This window comes from Monomorium pharaonis, chromosome 2, assembly GCF_013373865.1.
Source record: "Monomorium pharaonis isolate MP-MQ-018 chromosome 2, ASM1337386v2, whole genome shotgun sequence".
NCBI classification, from domain to species: Eukaryota; Metazoa; Arthropoda; class Insecta; order Hymenoptera; family Formicidae; genus Monomorium; species Monomorium pharaonis.
In genome coordinates, this window is record NC_050468.1 from 23,553,568 (window position 1) to 23,570,645 (window position 17,078).

Below are 17,078 nucleotides of genomic sequence, written 5' to 3' on the forward strand. Positions count from 1 at the left end.
GTTGCGACCGTTTAGGCGTTGTCAACTTTATTGATCTGTTTAAAATATTGAATTTAATTATAATCTTAAAAAACTTCTTGAAATGAATATTATTTCTACAATTCTCGATGGATGACTTTTTCAAATTAATTCCGGATTTTTTTATGTTTATTTCTTCAATTTATCGCAGTCTAATATACATAGGTGTATTTACGAAATTTTGTTTGAAGATTTCAAAACTGGTTTGCTGGTTATAATCGCGCAGTGCTTCGAGCATTTCGAGTGCGTGCTTGAATATAAAGGAAGTAGCACATCCACTGAGGCGATTTTCCTGTAATTTTCCCATTGCAGTAAGATCAAAGTGTTACAAAGTTATTTCTCTGAGTTCTTTTATTGGATACCATACAGAGAGAATACTTGATACCACATAGAGAGAAAGATTTCTTTAGATGTAATAAAATCTATTAAAAACAAATAGAAATAAAATATATGCTTTGAAATAGTCAAACAAATTGTTTGAAGAAACGAATACGATTATTTGATTTATTAATTATGTATTTTGATTTGTTTCAATGAGACAATATCTTTTTCAGTCAATAAAGATAATATAACATTATGTTGTTTGAAGAAAATTAATGATTATATAAATTCAAACAAATGGAGAAAGAAATGTTTAAAGAAATCGTTCTCTCTGTGTATTATTGCAATGTGTACTGTCAAGTTTCCATGTAAGATTGAATATAAAGCTAGGAGTCAACGTGTGACCGTTTATCTATAGCACACATTTTTCTCCAAAAAGGAAAGATACCTTCACTTTATCGTCCATAGCGTCCCAAAATTATCGTGAAAACTTTTCTTTTATCGCCCGGAGGAAAAATCGTTATCATATTATCCTAAATTGTTAGAATATTGCGGTGAAAGTCGCCGTCTCGCACGTAAGAGGTTGTCCGGGAGCCATCCGCGGATAATGGTCTTGCGTATGGTATGCGACTCAAGCGAACGCGAGAGCATGGGATGAGTGACTATCGCCCGCGCGTTACGGGTACGTTAAATACTCTCTTCAGCGCGGATTTATATGCTCCGCATCTAAACGGCGAGCACGAATGTCGCTTGCGGCGCAGCAATAAGACGCGCAAGGTGTACATAGCAATCTCGAGGACGCACTCCAGTAAACTCCGTACAAATATAGAGCTAGGATGGGTTTTCTTCATTGCAGTCACGAGGAAGAGTCCTGTTTGCAAAAAATAAAGCATGTGGTATTATCCAAGACGTATATCATATATGTTCAATATTGGATTTCATTTCTAAATCGCTTTCTTTTCTAAGGAAAAGCTGTTGTTGAAAAACATGCAGTAAATGTTTACGGCTATACACTGTACATAAATCTTCTGGTAGTTTTAGTACAAAGTTATTTAAAAATATTAAACTATTGGGGTTAAAATATTGTTGTTTCCTTCAGGCACGCCTAATATTTGTTATTTTGTTCCACAATTTTCTTGTGTCTTATCAAGTGCCGCGTGAACGCTGATTGTGAAGGTAATAAACTTGGCGATAACGTCTCCTAATATAATTTACAACGTAGTAAAATCTGTTTTGTATATATATATGTGTGTGTATAGGTGTGTGCAATTAAATAGATAGAGTATAAGTAATAAAATGTGGCAATTATAGAATGTGAGAGGAGAAAAGTTGTACACACATATTAATAATATTATACGTAATTACAACGAAAGAGATAATATAACTATAATACATGATTAATTAGATATATATTAAACACGCGTTAATATACCTATATACATATATAAATGCTGAAAACTTCTAAGAGACATAACTGTTTGTCTACATAGATAAATTTTTACCGAACTATTCTATATGTAATACATTCAGAGTGTCGTCAGATCATCACTATCTTTCACTTGTTCTTTATTCTTTAATTGAGATTTACAATCTTATTTCTTTTAGAATACGATATCTTTTATTTCAACTGTATTGCAGTATTGAAAACATTAAACATTTTTTATTTTTTGAAAATTAAAATTATTCTAGATAGAAAAAATTACTTAAAGAATAAAAATTTATGAATTTACAAAATTTAATAACAAAATAAATATTTTTTATAAATTTAACTTATATTACTTAAGCAGATTTTTTTTTAATTTAGTGAGCAATTTCTGAGATATTTAAAAAGGCGGATTAAGGAAATGTAAAAGAATGGTTTGTTTTGTTTGTAATAAAGAGTTAAATTTGAAATTTGCTAGCAAATTTATCATTAAAATGATGGATTGGATCAGGAGATAAACATAAAGTATTTTTGGAACATCCTGCATGATTGTAACAATCCTTTTTTTAAATCAATTAGACGAGATTGTTCAGTGATGCGGAGAAATGCAAGGATATGAGCAAAATCTGATTTTTATTGAATAATAGCAATTACCTGACTTTCTATACTTCATCATATGTTGCATCAATTATACGCCTTAATGCACCGTACACAGCGTGTAACGTATAAAATCGTTTAATACGCATATGATGAAGCGGAAACCAAAGCGACGATAGCAACGTTTACATTTACTATGTAGGCAAACATGCGGCCGCTTTACTCCATACATTATCCTTGGACGGAAGAAAAAAATAGCATGACCAAGTAACAACGCAAAGGCTCACGCGAGAAGATTAGGCTTTTTGCCGTCGACCTCTTCCCCCCGATCTCCTCGATACTTTTGTTTTTATATTCGAGTGAATCCCGATTAAGGGAATACGGGACGATCTATGAACCGTTAACGCTGTGCGAAAGTACAGCGTTAAATTATTTAGTATAAGTATAGTGTATATTATCTTGTATGTACTGTTAGAATATCGGAACTGCTATCGTGCAAATATATATCTTGGTACGCGAGATCTCATTACAATTAATTTATAATAATTATTAGCATGTATTTCCGATAGAACACGATGAAAAAAATGGGCGAATCAATATTCCGCATTTATTTCTGCTATTTAATTGTTTGCTTATTTAATTGTTGTCTGCAAGTGCTACTTGGAAATACTGAGATTAATTTGTAGTGCAAGGAAATAAAGCATATACGTACAATACGGTGAAAACATTAATTTTAGCAGAAAGATCGATACGCAGTTTTAAAGCGATTAATATTAATAAAATAGTAAAAAACACATTTTTTTATCATCCTTGAATTTAAATTAATCAGAATATATTATCACGCTTATATAAATCGTTTTTCCGCACTCAATTCAAACATATGATTTGTGATTTACCATTATTTTAATAACATAGGAAAGCAACTTTCTCGATTCAATCTTTCGTATGACTTAAATAATTATTTTCGCAAAAATTTTCGTGATATCCTCGATGTCTTATTATTCTGGTACATAAATACTTACATTTATTAAACATTTCCATTTTTTAAAATTAATTCCTTTTATCTAGAAGAGGACAGAATATCAAGGAAAGATCTATTCTTGCGATTAACGTTATAATAACGGTAGGCACTAAGAAAAGTAGCCTTTCAATCTTGATAGAAAATGGAACACATTTGTGCAGATTGTGTAGCTTTAGGCGACAAGAAGAAAATTTTGCAATAGTAGTTTTATTTCATTGTTGTTGGAAGATGAGACGTAGAGAGAGTAAATATTTGACAGGGTTGGTTTTTTGTATAAGTGGTTGTGTAAGTTTCTTGTATAAGAGAGAGAGAGAGAGAGTCAAGTCAGTCAATTAATTGGATTATCTACGAAATTTACTAACGCTTGACCGTAAAGAAAATAGTAAAGGACAAGGGAATTTTTTGTTATCATTATTATTATTAATAAATATAAAAATAGAAATTATTTATGAATTATTTATAAATCACTAGAACACTACAGGCGCGCGCTGCGCGCGCCCTATTTGATTTTTGACTTTTTAAAAATATATATAATAATAATCGCAATTTGTTTTTCTCTATCTTTTGCTTACTTTAATCAATCTTACGCCTTCTGCAATTTGGAATATATATATATATATATACATACACACACAAATATTATTTAAATTGTGCAACAATAAAACGGTTTTTTTAATATGATTGCTTAATATAATTATATAAATGTAATAATTTTTAATACATTTACACGAAGTTCTTACGGGTGACTTGTGATTGATGTCGTTGATTGATTAAAAATCTAGTTGCTACTTATCAAGCGGCAAAATGTTTCTTTTGGTAGCAGTGATCAAAGATTTCATAAGCGTAATTTATTTTTGTACTCCATCAGAAATGAGAAACGAATCTTGCGTCGCGCTGCGACATTGATTAAATAATGCGTCTAGAAGCGGTTGTCCTTCGATCAATATGTGTGAATTTTCGATTACATGCTCCGTTTGTTTCGAAGAGCAGACTTTTATTTTAAAAACAAATTTTACAAGCTTTGTATTTTGTGATTTTTATTATTATTATCTTCTTTGCAATATGTCATTGTAGAATAAATTTAATTTTATTAATTTCAAGATAGATATATATACTAATAATATAAAGTAATATTTGGTTCTGATATCCAATCATACAATCGATATAATTTCTAATCGGTGCCTGGGAAATAGGTTTAAGTACTTAATTGTTATGACGAAATAATTTTGAAATTAAAGTTCTTCGATTTGAAAGGTCGAAAAAAATCAAATAGAAAATCGATTTATTTATTCTTACTTTAAGCATTAGTTTATGGAATAATTGATTAGAATTTAAAGTATATTTTATTTAAAGCTAGCATAATGAAAGTTCTTAAAGAAATTATGTTCAAAATGTCAAGATCATTTTTATTGCTTCCAATAGATTTTTATTCTTTCGATAAATCTATTTTTATATTTTGATAGTTATGATTGAGTTTAATTTTACAAAAACCTGGTTTTATTAAAAATTATTATTATAAATTATATAAAAAGCATGAACATATTATTAATTTTTTAATTTTTGGATACTTTTAAGAATGTATATTAAAAGAAATTTTTTCTCGATTGTATCGCTAATTTGAAGAGATTTTAAATATATTTAGTTATTTAGTTTTATTCACCAACTTATAAACAATTAATATTTCACAATCACAAGTTATTTTGATATATCACGAGTATATGTCTTGCCTCATTGACATATTACCGTTTAATTTGCAATTTGCGGATTCGAGAGCGCCATTTTTAAAAATCATTATATTTATCGATTAAAGAACTTAGAGGTACATTTCTCATCTAATTTTATAGATTAGTCGTGTAATCGAGGGGAAGAGTAATGACGTAGGTCGTGTCTCACGTAATTTTACCCGCCACAATTTGGTTCTCCCGTTTTTCATCTCGCCGATTGATTAATCACTGAGTCATATTGCTCTTTAGCTGTGCGCGCATTTTCATGGCGCGCCTCTCTTCGCCTGAAATTTATTTGTTTCACACTCGAGCGAGCGGGTGTGCCGTTCCGCGGAATGACACATAAATCAAGCCTTCGCCGAGCCCGTCGCCGCTCTTCTTTTACCCTCGTTCCCTCATTCTTTCGAGAGATGGTCTCTCTCTCTCTCTCTCTCTCTCTCTCTCTCTCTCTCTCTCTCTCTCTCTCTCTCTCTCTCTTTCTCTCACGACGTGGATCACCTCGCAATCGCGGATCCGGAACGGGCGAGAGTTGTCACGGACATTTCGGGAGATGGCATTTCTCAATCCGTGGAGCATAAAAAGTGGAGAGGTGCGAAAAGGTACATGCATTCGTGGAGTTTTTGGAGAAAACATGACAATGTCTTCTTTTCCATGTTGACATCTCGTGAAATGTATAGGAGGTATGCTATCTCCGATCGCGCGGTGTAAATCTGAGTAAAAAATTAACATTTTTATAGAACAATTGATTAATTAATGAATAATTAAAAAATTAAATATTTATGAGTGGAAAATAATTTATACGTATATATATATGCGTATAAATCGATGTTATACATGTTAAATAATTTTAATGTAAATCGATCTGATCATTAAAATGTCGAAAGTAGGATATTTTTGCAATATTATTATCATTACGGTCGAGTGTCTAATATAATTATTTTAATGTTCTAACAAAGATATTTTTAGATCTATGTCTAAATTTGTAGATACTATTAGTTAAATTTTTAAACACTTTAATAAAACCATTCTTTTCTTTTTGCGTATTACATTTAATCAACGAAATAATTAGTTAAATTAATAAATAAAAATACTTAAATAGTTGTAACTATTATAATAATATTTTTATACAATAATTACAAGTCTTTAAATTAAAAGTCTTTAAAGAAAGATTTTTATGTTATTAATGATAAATAATTGCAATTGTGATAATAAAAGATCGAAGAACTTATTTTAGGAAATATAATTTGACTAATAATATATTAACTGAAATAATATCGAAAGATATAATAACAAGGTACGAATAAATTTATAATATGTAGGACTATGACTAGATCTTGGATCAGAAATATGTAGGCTTTGACTTAAGACTTGTTGCTAGATCGATCGCTCGAGTCCCATGTCTTGTAATTAATCGGTGCCGCGGATCGATTTTACACGCATTCATTCTTCTCTTTTTTTTATCTATAATCTTTTGAGCGTGAAATTTCCGATTGACATGACATTGATTGATTGGCATTTTTAATTACTAAAAAAAACTGGCATAGTCGAATTATAATTCGAACAAATTAAAAAATTATTGGACTATGAGAGAGAAAGAAAGAGAAAGAGAGAGAGAGAGAGAGAAAGACAGAGATTTCTTCAAGAATATTGAATTGTGAGTCTTGATAATTTACAAGACTTTATTAATTGGTTACTTTCTGTTTATTTTTTTGCAACCAATAATTAGGCAATAAGTTAATACTGCTATTTATGTATATATACATTGACATTAATTGATAAAATAATACGTGAAACTATGTAGCTGGGCGATGCATGGTATATAGGAAACAGGTTACTTCAGTGAAAATTATAGTACCTTCATAGGTAATATTAATCACCTTATATGATTATTAAAACTCTTATTTATGCTTGTTATAAATAGAAATGTTGCGATTTTTTTTTTCTTGAATCGCAATATAATTATACAACTGAATTTTTAATCGTAAAATCGCATACGATTTAGTGTTAGAGATTCAACAATAGAAATCAAATGTGAATCTAAATGTTTTTTTGAATGCTTATTTTTAACACTAGACATAATTCAAGTAATCTGTCTGAAGCTTTTTTTTTATTAATTCGTGAAAATTTTATGAAATATAATATTTAAGAACGTAGAGAGCTAAGAAAATATATAAATTTGAAACTATTATGAATGTGCATGAATTTTGATTTACAGTAAGATACATGGAAGATACGTATTCCATTTTTTTATATTGTGAATAGAAATTTATATATTTATAAATAATTTAACATTAATTTTTTCTCTAATTTAATTTAATAATTCCGAGTGCTGTATTTAATTATTACAATTATTATATTTTGCATAGTATAATATTGTACAAATTCTATTCTATGTACCGTGCGAGCGATTCAACGCACAATAAAAAACTGATAATATAATTTTCTATTTTATAAAATTACAAATTTAAAATGTTGCTTGCGACATAAAATGGCACTTGAATAAAATTTACAATACAAGGTTACGCACAATTAAAAATAGAAAAATTGGAATATGATATGGATAATTTTTATTGTAATTCTTAAGAAATTTGCATGATTTTATAAATTGCACATCTTTAATTTTAAAACGATTTAAATGTCACTACATGTGAAGTTACCTATTGCAAGGAAGGATTTAATGTACTTGAGATTTAATGTAACATTACATTATTCTTACGATCTACTTTTCGGGGTTTACGTTTGAATTTTTTGTTGAACTGTATACTCGACAAATGGTTTGATTGACTTTTTTTGTGTCCGTGAATGCAAACAAAGTGTAGCACAAAGTTACACCGTGACATTTCATTAGCAAGCACGTTACTCGCGGCGACGTGTCGGACTCGTTTTATCCGCACGGTCAATAATTACCAAGCACACCAACGTTTACTGCGTCGGCCGATACCTGCTACTCTGTTTTAGACTATACATCTCAACATTGAATGACGCTAATAGCCCTCTAATGCGGATGCGGGACACGCTACTCGCGCGAAACGTAAATCTTCTCGCGCGTTTTTTTTTTCTTTCTCTATACTTTGTTTGCCGAGGCCGCGTTACGAGCGGTGATTCTGACCGGTTACAGATTATTAGACCGGTAATATTAAACCGGTGTTTTCAAGTTTAATGGGGCAACACGGAGAGCTAATTAGAAACTAGTAAGAACTTAGTTCTCTACCAATCCTTCCTCTCTCTTGAACTTTATCTAAATATCTTTCATTCGAAAGAGATAAAAATGTTTAGGATTTTTATACAATTTAACTATTGTCATTGTGATTATATTAAAATAATTTAGTTTTTTTAGTTTGACTACACACACACGCACGCACACAAACGCACACACACCCATATGTATATATATATATATATTCATATGATATCTGTAAAATGTCCATTGGATATCTATAGAATGTTAATACGATGGATATATAGAAAGTTTATAGGATATCATAGGATGTTTTTAAAATATCCATAGGAGATATCTAGAAGCTTTAGACTTCGTGAGAACTAGAGCTTTTAGTTATGGACCAGACTTGAGACTTCATGAATTGATTTACTTGATTTGGCGTATTACATGTTACGATATTCATTTGTGCCCGATCGATGCCCAATTGTCGACCGTGAGCATATGATTGTTCCTAATTTTCCAAGGATTCATACATATCTGTATACGCGTATACGCGTGTAATCGAACTGTATACTTATTCCGATGATATACTTATTCCCCGCGAATCATACGATCTCTCGGTATCGCGTTGCTCTCTTTTAATCCTGTTATTGCCGAGATTCCTGACGGGCGGCGACTCGCACCTGTTCCGGACCACTTACGATGTACCGTCACGAAGATATAATACTCTTTCGAGATTACATTAATTAACGTAAAGTATTAACTTTCAATGTTAACGTTAACGATATTACACTTAGCTGTAACATTTAGCTGTTTGTTAAACGGAGTATAATGCAACAATTTATACATTAAACATTTATAATTTAAAACATTTATAAAGCTTTGCGTTTTTGAAATATATACTTGAAATACGTATATGTATACATATTTTTATATTTGTCTGTTAATAAATGAGAAATATTTACATATACTTTGACATTTGAAAACAAAATGCGTTAAATTCGATGTTTGTTAATTATTAACAATGACAGCTGTGAGTAATAAATTACATATAATTAAATACATAATAAAATAAGTTAGACAGAATATCGAATAATTACTTTCATTAAGCCGCCAGGTTACCTATCGGTTCGCAAATATCTCTGTCTTGACGTTTGTCTGATAGACAAATTATTCGAGCTGTAACAATAATTGATTGCGGTTTTAATGTGGATGCAGTTACGCAAACGATTGAATGATATCTCACTCAACGCATGTGAAATTAATTAGCAATTACCTTCAATGATCTTTATGATTGAATAATACAATGTTACCTCAAAAAAATTAATTTTAAAAATTAAGAACATTTCTATTAGTAGTAAAACCAAGGGATATTAATATTGATATTTTACAGCAATACTAATTGAAAATTTTATTAATACTATTTTGAAAAAAAAAGATAAAAAAATTTATTGAGTCTGAGACACTTAATGCATATATTAATGTATATTAATGTATATGTAAGTAGATAGCATTTTTATTTTTAAAATGTTGACGTAATTAGGTCAGTTTCGATTTTTTTGTAAAGAATTTTGACATTTTTAATATGTTTTAAAGAGAGCTTTGCAATTACATGTGAAAATAGTGCGATTTAAACATACGTTGAAATTTTTTCAATTATTGGTACACAAAAATTAACAATTATTTTATTTTTATTTGATTTGAATTATAACACTTTTTAATAAAACTTTTGAGATATTAGAAAATGCCAGAAAATGTTAAATCATTGGAAAATTCTTTAAAACTTATAAACATTTTAAGAATTTTTAGCCAAGAAGCGAAAAGTCACTAAAACTCGTTTTTTTTTTTAATTTTATTGCTTTAAATATTAAAAACAACGTGCCACAATTTTTTCTTAAAACATTGAGAATTTTAGAAGTCTCGAAGAAAAAGATTTTACTAAAATTTTGAAAATGGACATTGGATTTTATAAAAATACATTTGTTTGTCTCTTATATCAAAATGTGCCACTGCCGGCAATAACTAATTGCAATAACCCATTGACGTGTAACAACCGTCAATAATTTAATTATCGACAATGCTTTCCAAGGCCACGCCTCGCAATTTCATTCGACTGAAGTGAAATTTAATTGATTGAAAACGCATGGGCGTTACAACCGCAACACGAATACATTGATCATACAATTTGTTTCAAACCTGTTCGCTTCTCTTTTCTTTATTTAAAAAAAAAAGAAAAAAATCAATTTAATTTGTTTTAGTTTTATTTTGTAATTATTTGTATAAATTATTTTTATTTTATAATTTTATTATGTAATATATTTCTTCTCGCCCTCCTACAAGTTTCAACCTATAATAAGATTTATTAAAAAAATTAATGTACAGATCGAATATCTTTTAGTTAATTGAACAAAGGCAACTCGATTATTTTTTATCACGCCTCAGAATCATTTTGGATCACTCACCTTGTGCCACGAATAATCACGTAATTTTTCATACACGAATTTAAATTATTTCAACGAAATCGCGTGGCATATATCACGTGGCATCTCGTTTCATATCTACTGACAGAGGAGAGTTTGAAAATATATATGAACAATGCTTTCGCCTTCAGCGATTTGATTGCGCATAAACCATATATGTATGCACGTATATTTCCATACCGTTAGCTTTACGTAGGTGGTGCTCGAAACGTAATGCCGTTCTCCCATTGAGAGACAGCATGCCGGGTATTTAGAACCCATTTGTGTCACTGTCACCGTGGAGTGGAGTCTCGTAAAACAAGTAGTCCGCACACGCACACCTACAACACAATTGCGCAATGCTAATGGATCGAGTCTATTCATGCGGCCGCTGAATGACTTCGATCGCTCGAGTTCCACGTGGCTTTCGTCACGGCTTTGTTACACGGAGAAAGTCGTCTCGTCACTCGCGTAGCATCCCGGCGACGACAGGGTCACGATAATACTTCAAACGAGCCAGCAAAATAATTTATATTGCAAGGTACAAGAATATAAATAACGGGACGATGTGTTTTACTGCGACCGCCGTCTCTTTATTATACTTCCTTTTGGTTTTGAGCTCCGTTTCGTATGCACTTCAGAAATTATTCGCGTGAAATTGAAACTTATTTCTTCACGAGAGATTAAAATTTAAATGCAAATCTATCTTATCATTCGTTAGATAGATTAATAGTTCTGAATGTTTTGATATTTATTTTTCCTACGTACGGCGCGCTGTATTTACAAAAGGTCGCCGCACTCCGACACTCGAGCGAGCAGATAGTGAATCAAGATCTTTTATGTACATATTATTATGTTATCCTTCGAAAGACGATCGTATCTCTCGATAATTACAATTATTCATCATGTCTTAACTATTTTAGACACACATAAATGAAAGTGCTGTAAGAATCGCGCGAGAGACGTGCAGTGATGTCCGCGCGTGACCGTAATTATCCGTAAGTGTTTCTCGCGAGTGTTGTGCGAGTGCAACCTGAAGAGGAACAAGAGGAAACCTGATAACCTGAGGGATGGAGAAGGAAGCATGGGAAGACACATCGAACACCGGTGGGACAACCTTGCAATGAATACTAATTTTTACTTGCGTAAATTTAATTAATTTTTTTCTATTTATTTTACACATTCTGTTATTTTAATAATCTAAATATGATAAAAATAAGGAAATACAAATAATTCAAAATTGTATATAAATAAATCTACAAAAATATTTTTACGAAGACTTTTATGAAAAGTTTTTTGACAAAAATCATATAATCGAAGGATTACTTATAAAAACCAAAAGTACCAAAAAAGTTACATTTTCAGGAAATAAAAAATTTATCTTTATTGTATAAATATATTGATGATTTTTCTATTGACACATAATAAGTATATATATATAAAACAAAGAAAATTAATAAATATTTAATAAAAAGATTAAAAATTTAATGTTTGTACACATTATTTTTGAAACATATATATATATTTTTTAAAGCTAATTTGGATTTCATATTTGTGTGTTACAGAATTTCTGTAGTCAATGTACCAAATGACTCGGCTGTAGCGCATCGGTCGGTGAGTAACAAATAAACTTATTTATTATGATCATGAATCTATTCAGCATTGAATTAAGATTTAAGTTAAGAATAAAAATAAATTTAATTAAGTAATAACTAAAAATTGACTAGCTAGTACGGTTGGATTAGCTAGTACGTTAGGACTTTTTATAAATTGCATTAGTTTGTAATAAGTAATTTGAATAAAGTAAATTAAATATTACTCTGTAAAAAAAAATCTATAATTTTTATTAGCAAACAATATTGCACTATATGCTAAAAGAATTAAGATTTTTTTTGCAGAGTAGTGTGTTTGATTCGATAATCTGTAGAATAAAAGATTATTGTTACTATCTTACAATTGTATTGTACGAGTATGTCTATACAGTCGCTGCTTTTGCCACGGATCAATTGATTTTCTCGTTACAATATTATTTTGCTATCGCTTATCGATAATTTCGATCTGTGCCACCTACATAGAGAGTCGACTAGTGGTTCGACCGGTCTTGTTACGATGTAGCCTCCGTGACACCGAATGTGCCGATTTTACTTGCATGTAAGCGATTACCGCTACCGTGGTATAAGATCATCGATTACTCCGACGATCTTAATTTCGCTTCTACTTTATGGTCTTAAAGATAGGTACAACCATGTACAATTTTGTATTCTAATGACCTCAAACCTACTCCGCTGGAGGGTTTTCCATATAACAATTTTAGATGCACTGGACATGTAAATGATAGCCGTTGGAACTCCCATTTCCTTGCGTAGGTGTCTCGATCCACTTCCACACGATGCTTCCTTAATGAAAATTTCACCGTGCTGTGTAACAGATTTCTAAATTCCGAATTTAGAAGTAGAATAATTAATCGACGCCCAAACAACATTAACAATAAATAATGTTCTTAGAAATAATAATTCATTATAAGAAGCGTGAGGAAACCATACTAAATTCAGTTATATAGCAATTAGCAAAGCGCAATATATCAATAACCTATTTAAAAATAAACAATTTTAAATTTTATAATTTTAATTTAACCAGCAAAAATATTATAATGTAAAATACGTAAGAAAAGTTTTATCCTGAAGGAGGTTTCTCTCGTAGAAAAACCGGTCGAGGAACACTCGATTCCGGGATACCGCGGCGCAGTTCATTTAGAGGGTATTAATCGAAAAGCATTTAATGCTCCGCGGGGGGAACAATACCGCTCGCTCGTGACGCAAACTGTTAAATAGGGACGGCGAGCAAGCTCCCCGGCGGCGCGAGATGCAATTCCGTCTCTCGAACACTCTAACACTCGCTTACACGATCTCTGCGATCTCGACACGTTTACGTAACGTTCACAATTTAATTGGCGCGCGAGAAAAATCGTTTTTCGCACGCGGGGATCCCCCTTCTCGCCGTCCCTCTCGTTCGGCGAGTGTGAGCGAGCCCGCAGGAGGAAGTCGAGCGACTCCGATTCGCAGTCGCTCCGGGGTTAAATGTAGTGCCGTCCAGATACGTTTCACGTTACCCTGCCAATTAAGCGTATTTAGCAACCGTGATTGCGGTCGGGTGTCGTTATCGCGGTTACAGCGCGACTGTCAATTGGCTTCAATTATATGATTATGCAGACGTGCATGTACAACGTGTACATGCAGATTGGCCCTACCTATCCTGCTAAAATGGCGCAGCATTAGGAACTGATTTTCCTTGCTCGCATAAAGCCATCTCGAGCGACTCAATTATGAATATGTAAATTGACAGTGAGCTGTAAATTTTACATGAATATGTAAATTGATGATTAGAGCGCGGCTAATCCTTTCATAGTAGATATACATATACACGTTCTTTTTTTGCTCGCAAACAATTATCTTTGGTGCTCTCCGAAAATTTCTTTCAAAATAAATGATTGGTTTTAATTAAAATTAAAAATTTTCATACAGATCTTTAAAGATAAACGCTGATAGTTGCGGTTTATAATATTTATTAAATTTATTAGAAATAAATCCGATTAAAATTATAAAAAAAATAAAAGTTATTAAATAAAATATTATTTTTAATTTTCTAGAGTACTATATCGTATATAAGTTTGACAGTTTATATATATTTCATCTTCTCTATTCATTCTAAATAAACGATATAAGTTAACAATTAGGTTATTAGATGTTTATAAAAATCTAGATTATAAACATTTTGTCAATAAAAGTATGACAATCTTGTGTTACATTAATTATCAAAATGAAATTTAAATATTAGCATTCTAGCTAGGATTAAACATGTCACGTACGTTAGTTATTATGTTTTTAATAAACAGGGCAATCGAAAAAGTAACGATGAAATTTTATTTCCGAAAAAAAATTGATTGCATAAATTCGTTTGAAGTGCTCATACTTGATTATATGTTCATTTGACGCGGATCTCATCGTGCATATGTGTACATATACATGTATGCACGTTTTTATTAGCATGAATTAATTGATGTAATATTAAAATTGTTCCATTTCTTTCACGTGTTCCACATTCACTAGAGAGTTGTCATGCATACTTACACCGAAAATCCTGCCAGTCTTTCGCTAGTACTGCTAATTAGTGGAACAGACGATTAAGAAAAAAAAGACATGGAAGCGGTCGATCGGGTGTATTTTCTCCTTCTCGGCCATCGAGTTCAGGAGGTCAGTCGCCGTACCCGAAGGCGCGATGGACCTCTATCCGGTGTTTATCTTCCGTATCATGCCGCAGGATCGTAACGCACCGTGTCCGCATAACCAGTTCTAACGGACGTTATCTGATGCTTCGGTCGGTCTCAGCAGGTAGTTTTGAAATGCCAGTACCGATCTGCGAACTCGCGTAGGTCATGGATACACGAGGTCGAGAAGAAATATAATTTGTCGCTGACAAATATATAAATCAAAATAAACCGATAAATTATTTGTCACAGTTCAAGAAGAATGTTAGGGAAAACTGGGATAAATGGTAGAAAAGATGACAAACTAGATTTATATAAGGTCAAAATGTAGGATTTCTGTGAAACCACACCTAAAAAATATTTTAAAAACTAGAAGGGTATCTTCTGAAGGCATCTTTAATCAAAATATTTTTATATTGAAGATTTAGCTTTTATTCTTTTAACTTTGCAACTTTCGTTTAGTGCCAAAACAATTCGACTTGATATTCGTCAATCTCTATCTATATACGTACAAATATAAATCCATATAAAAAATTTAAAATTTTATAGTCTGCAAATAAAATAATTCTATTACACATTATATATATATATATATATATATATATAATAAAATATTATAAAGTAAAATAAAATAAATATACATTAATTTAACGTTAATAGTTATGTCTTTATATATTAGATAATCGTTTAAGTTAACTCCACTAAAGCATTTTTTTACGAAGTAAATTACAGTAGCACTAAAGGATCTTACATAATATCTATCTGTGTATTTTCTTCTCATCGCGATCACTTCATATTGAGTATTCTTTTCTTACTCAATCGCGGAAGTGCATTCGTGGACTTTATTGATACTTTCGCGCGCAAGTGCATATAATTGGAATGGGGCCAGTTATTTCCGGAAATCAACAATTCCCATGTTTTTCCATTAGATCACCCCGGACAAGAGAAAGCTCGCACGGATTCGCGTACATTCGGATGGCGGACTGCCGATCGAATTTCTTTCTTGAAATTGTGTAAAGGGAGTTCTTTCATCTCTTGAATATATTATGATGATAATATTTCAAATTAATGAGTGTTTGTTTAATGCTCTTCTTAAACATTGAATGCATTTTGGGTCATATTTCTACATGGTATCTTTAGCGATTTATTATTTTTGTATGGTATTCATTAGAATAATGATTTATTGGCAATAAATTATGCCTGTTATTGCGAAAAGTGAATGTTTCTCTTATCTGTTGTACAGTAAAAAATACGTTTTGTTATAGGAAAATACGTGTTAGAAATTTAATTCTTATCCGTATTTTATTTTAAATCTAATTGTACGCGTTTAAGTACAATTAAAATATAATATTTAAATTATTGTGCATATTTAAATGGAGGGTGTTAATTTCATTTGAGATATGCACTCACTTTTCTAATAATTTCAAACAGTATTTAGTCCGTTTGTTGCCAATTTTAACCTAGCAAAGAAAAAGATCATAAAATTAAAAAATTTTCGGTCGATTTTAGTTTCTTTCGATTTTACTTTCGAGATATCAATATACAACGAATATAAGTAGCATAGAATGAGCGAGAAATTACATTGGATCATAGATTTATCGGTGTCGGGGACTGTCGGTAAACGCGTTTCTCAAACGACGCGATTTTATGTAACTGTTAAGGCAACTTTCGACCCGAGGTCAGCAGTCCGTCAAGTTGAGGCTCGTACACGATAAAATGTCTAATGAGCCATGAGCCTAATTAACGATGTGGCGAGGATGACTCGACGCTAAGAACCCACTCGGGACTGAGTATAATGCCTTGATAGCTTTGTCGTGTCTTTGCCAAGCGAGCAGGTTCAAGATCTTCTTTACGACTAACACGTGTTCTCTGAAGATGCCATTTCTCCCGATCAGATTAGATGAATGGGAAGCGGAGAGAATCGCGCGGCTCTGATATAATAGCCTATAGTAGTGATAGGAGGAGAAACGGCGGAAATAAAGAAGGGAAGGCGCATCGTTGAATGGACAGTTCGTACGGCATTCGTAATCGCTGAGCAGCTATTGATCAATTGTTTGCGTGAAAAGAGACGTTCGTTGTTGTCTTTCGCTA

At 31.6% G+C, this 17,078-nt stretch overlaps 1 protein-coding gene across 16 annotated transcripts in view; it reads left to right on the forward strand.

Moving 5' to 3' along the window:
- Positions 1-17,078, forward strand: part of LOC105831051 (EF-hand domain-containing family member B) — a 101,410-nt gene that overhangs the window by 31,916 nt on the left and 52,416 nt on the right. For 13 of the 16 annotated variants that reach the window (XM_036282941.1, XM_036282942.1, XM_012670891.3 and 10 more), the window contains one exon: positions 12,289-12,337. The gene's annotated coding sequence lies outside the window, so the exon portion shown is untranslated. Of the gene's footprint in view, positions 1-11,309; positions 11,831-12,288; positions 12,338-17,078 lie in introns of those variants that run through there. The other 3 variants (XM_012670897.3, XM_028194584.2, XM_036282943.1) reach the window with 2 other exon arrangements.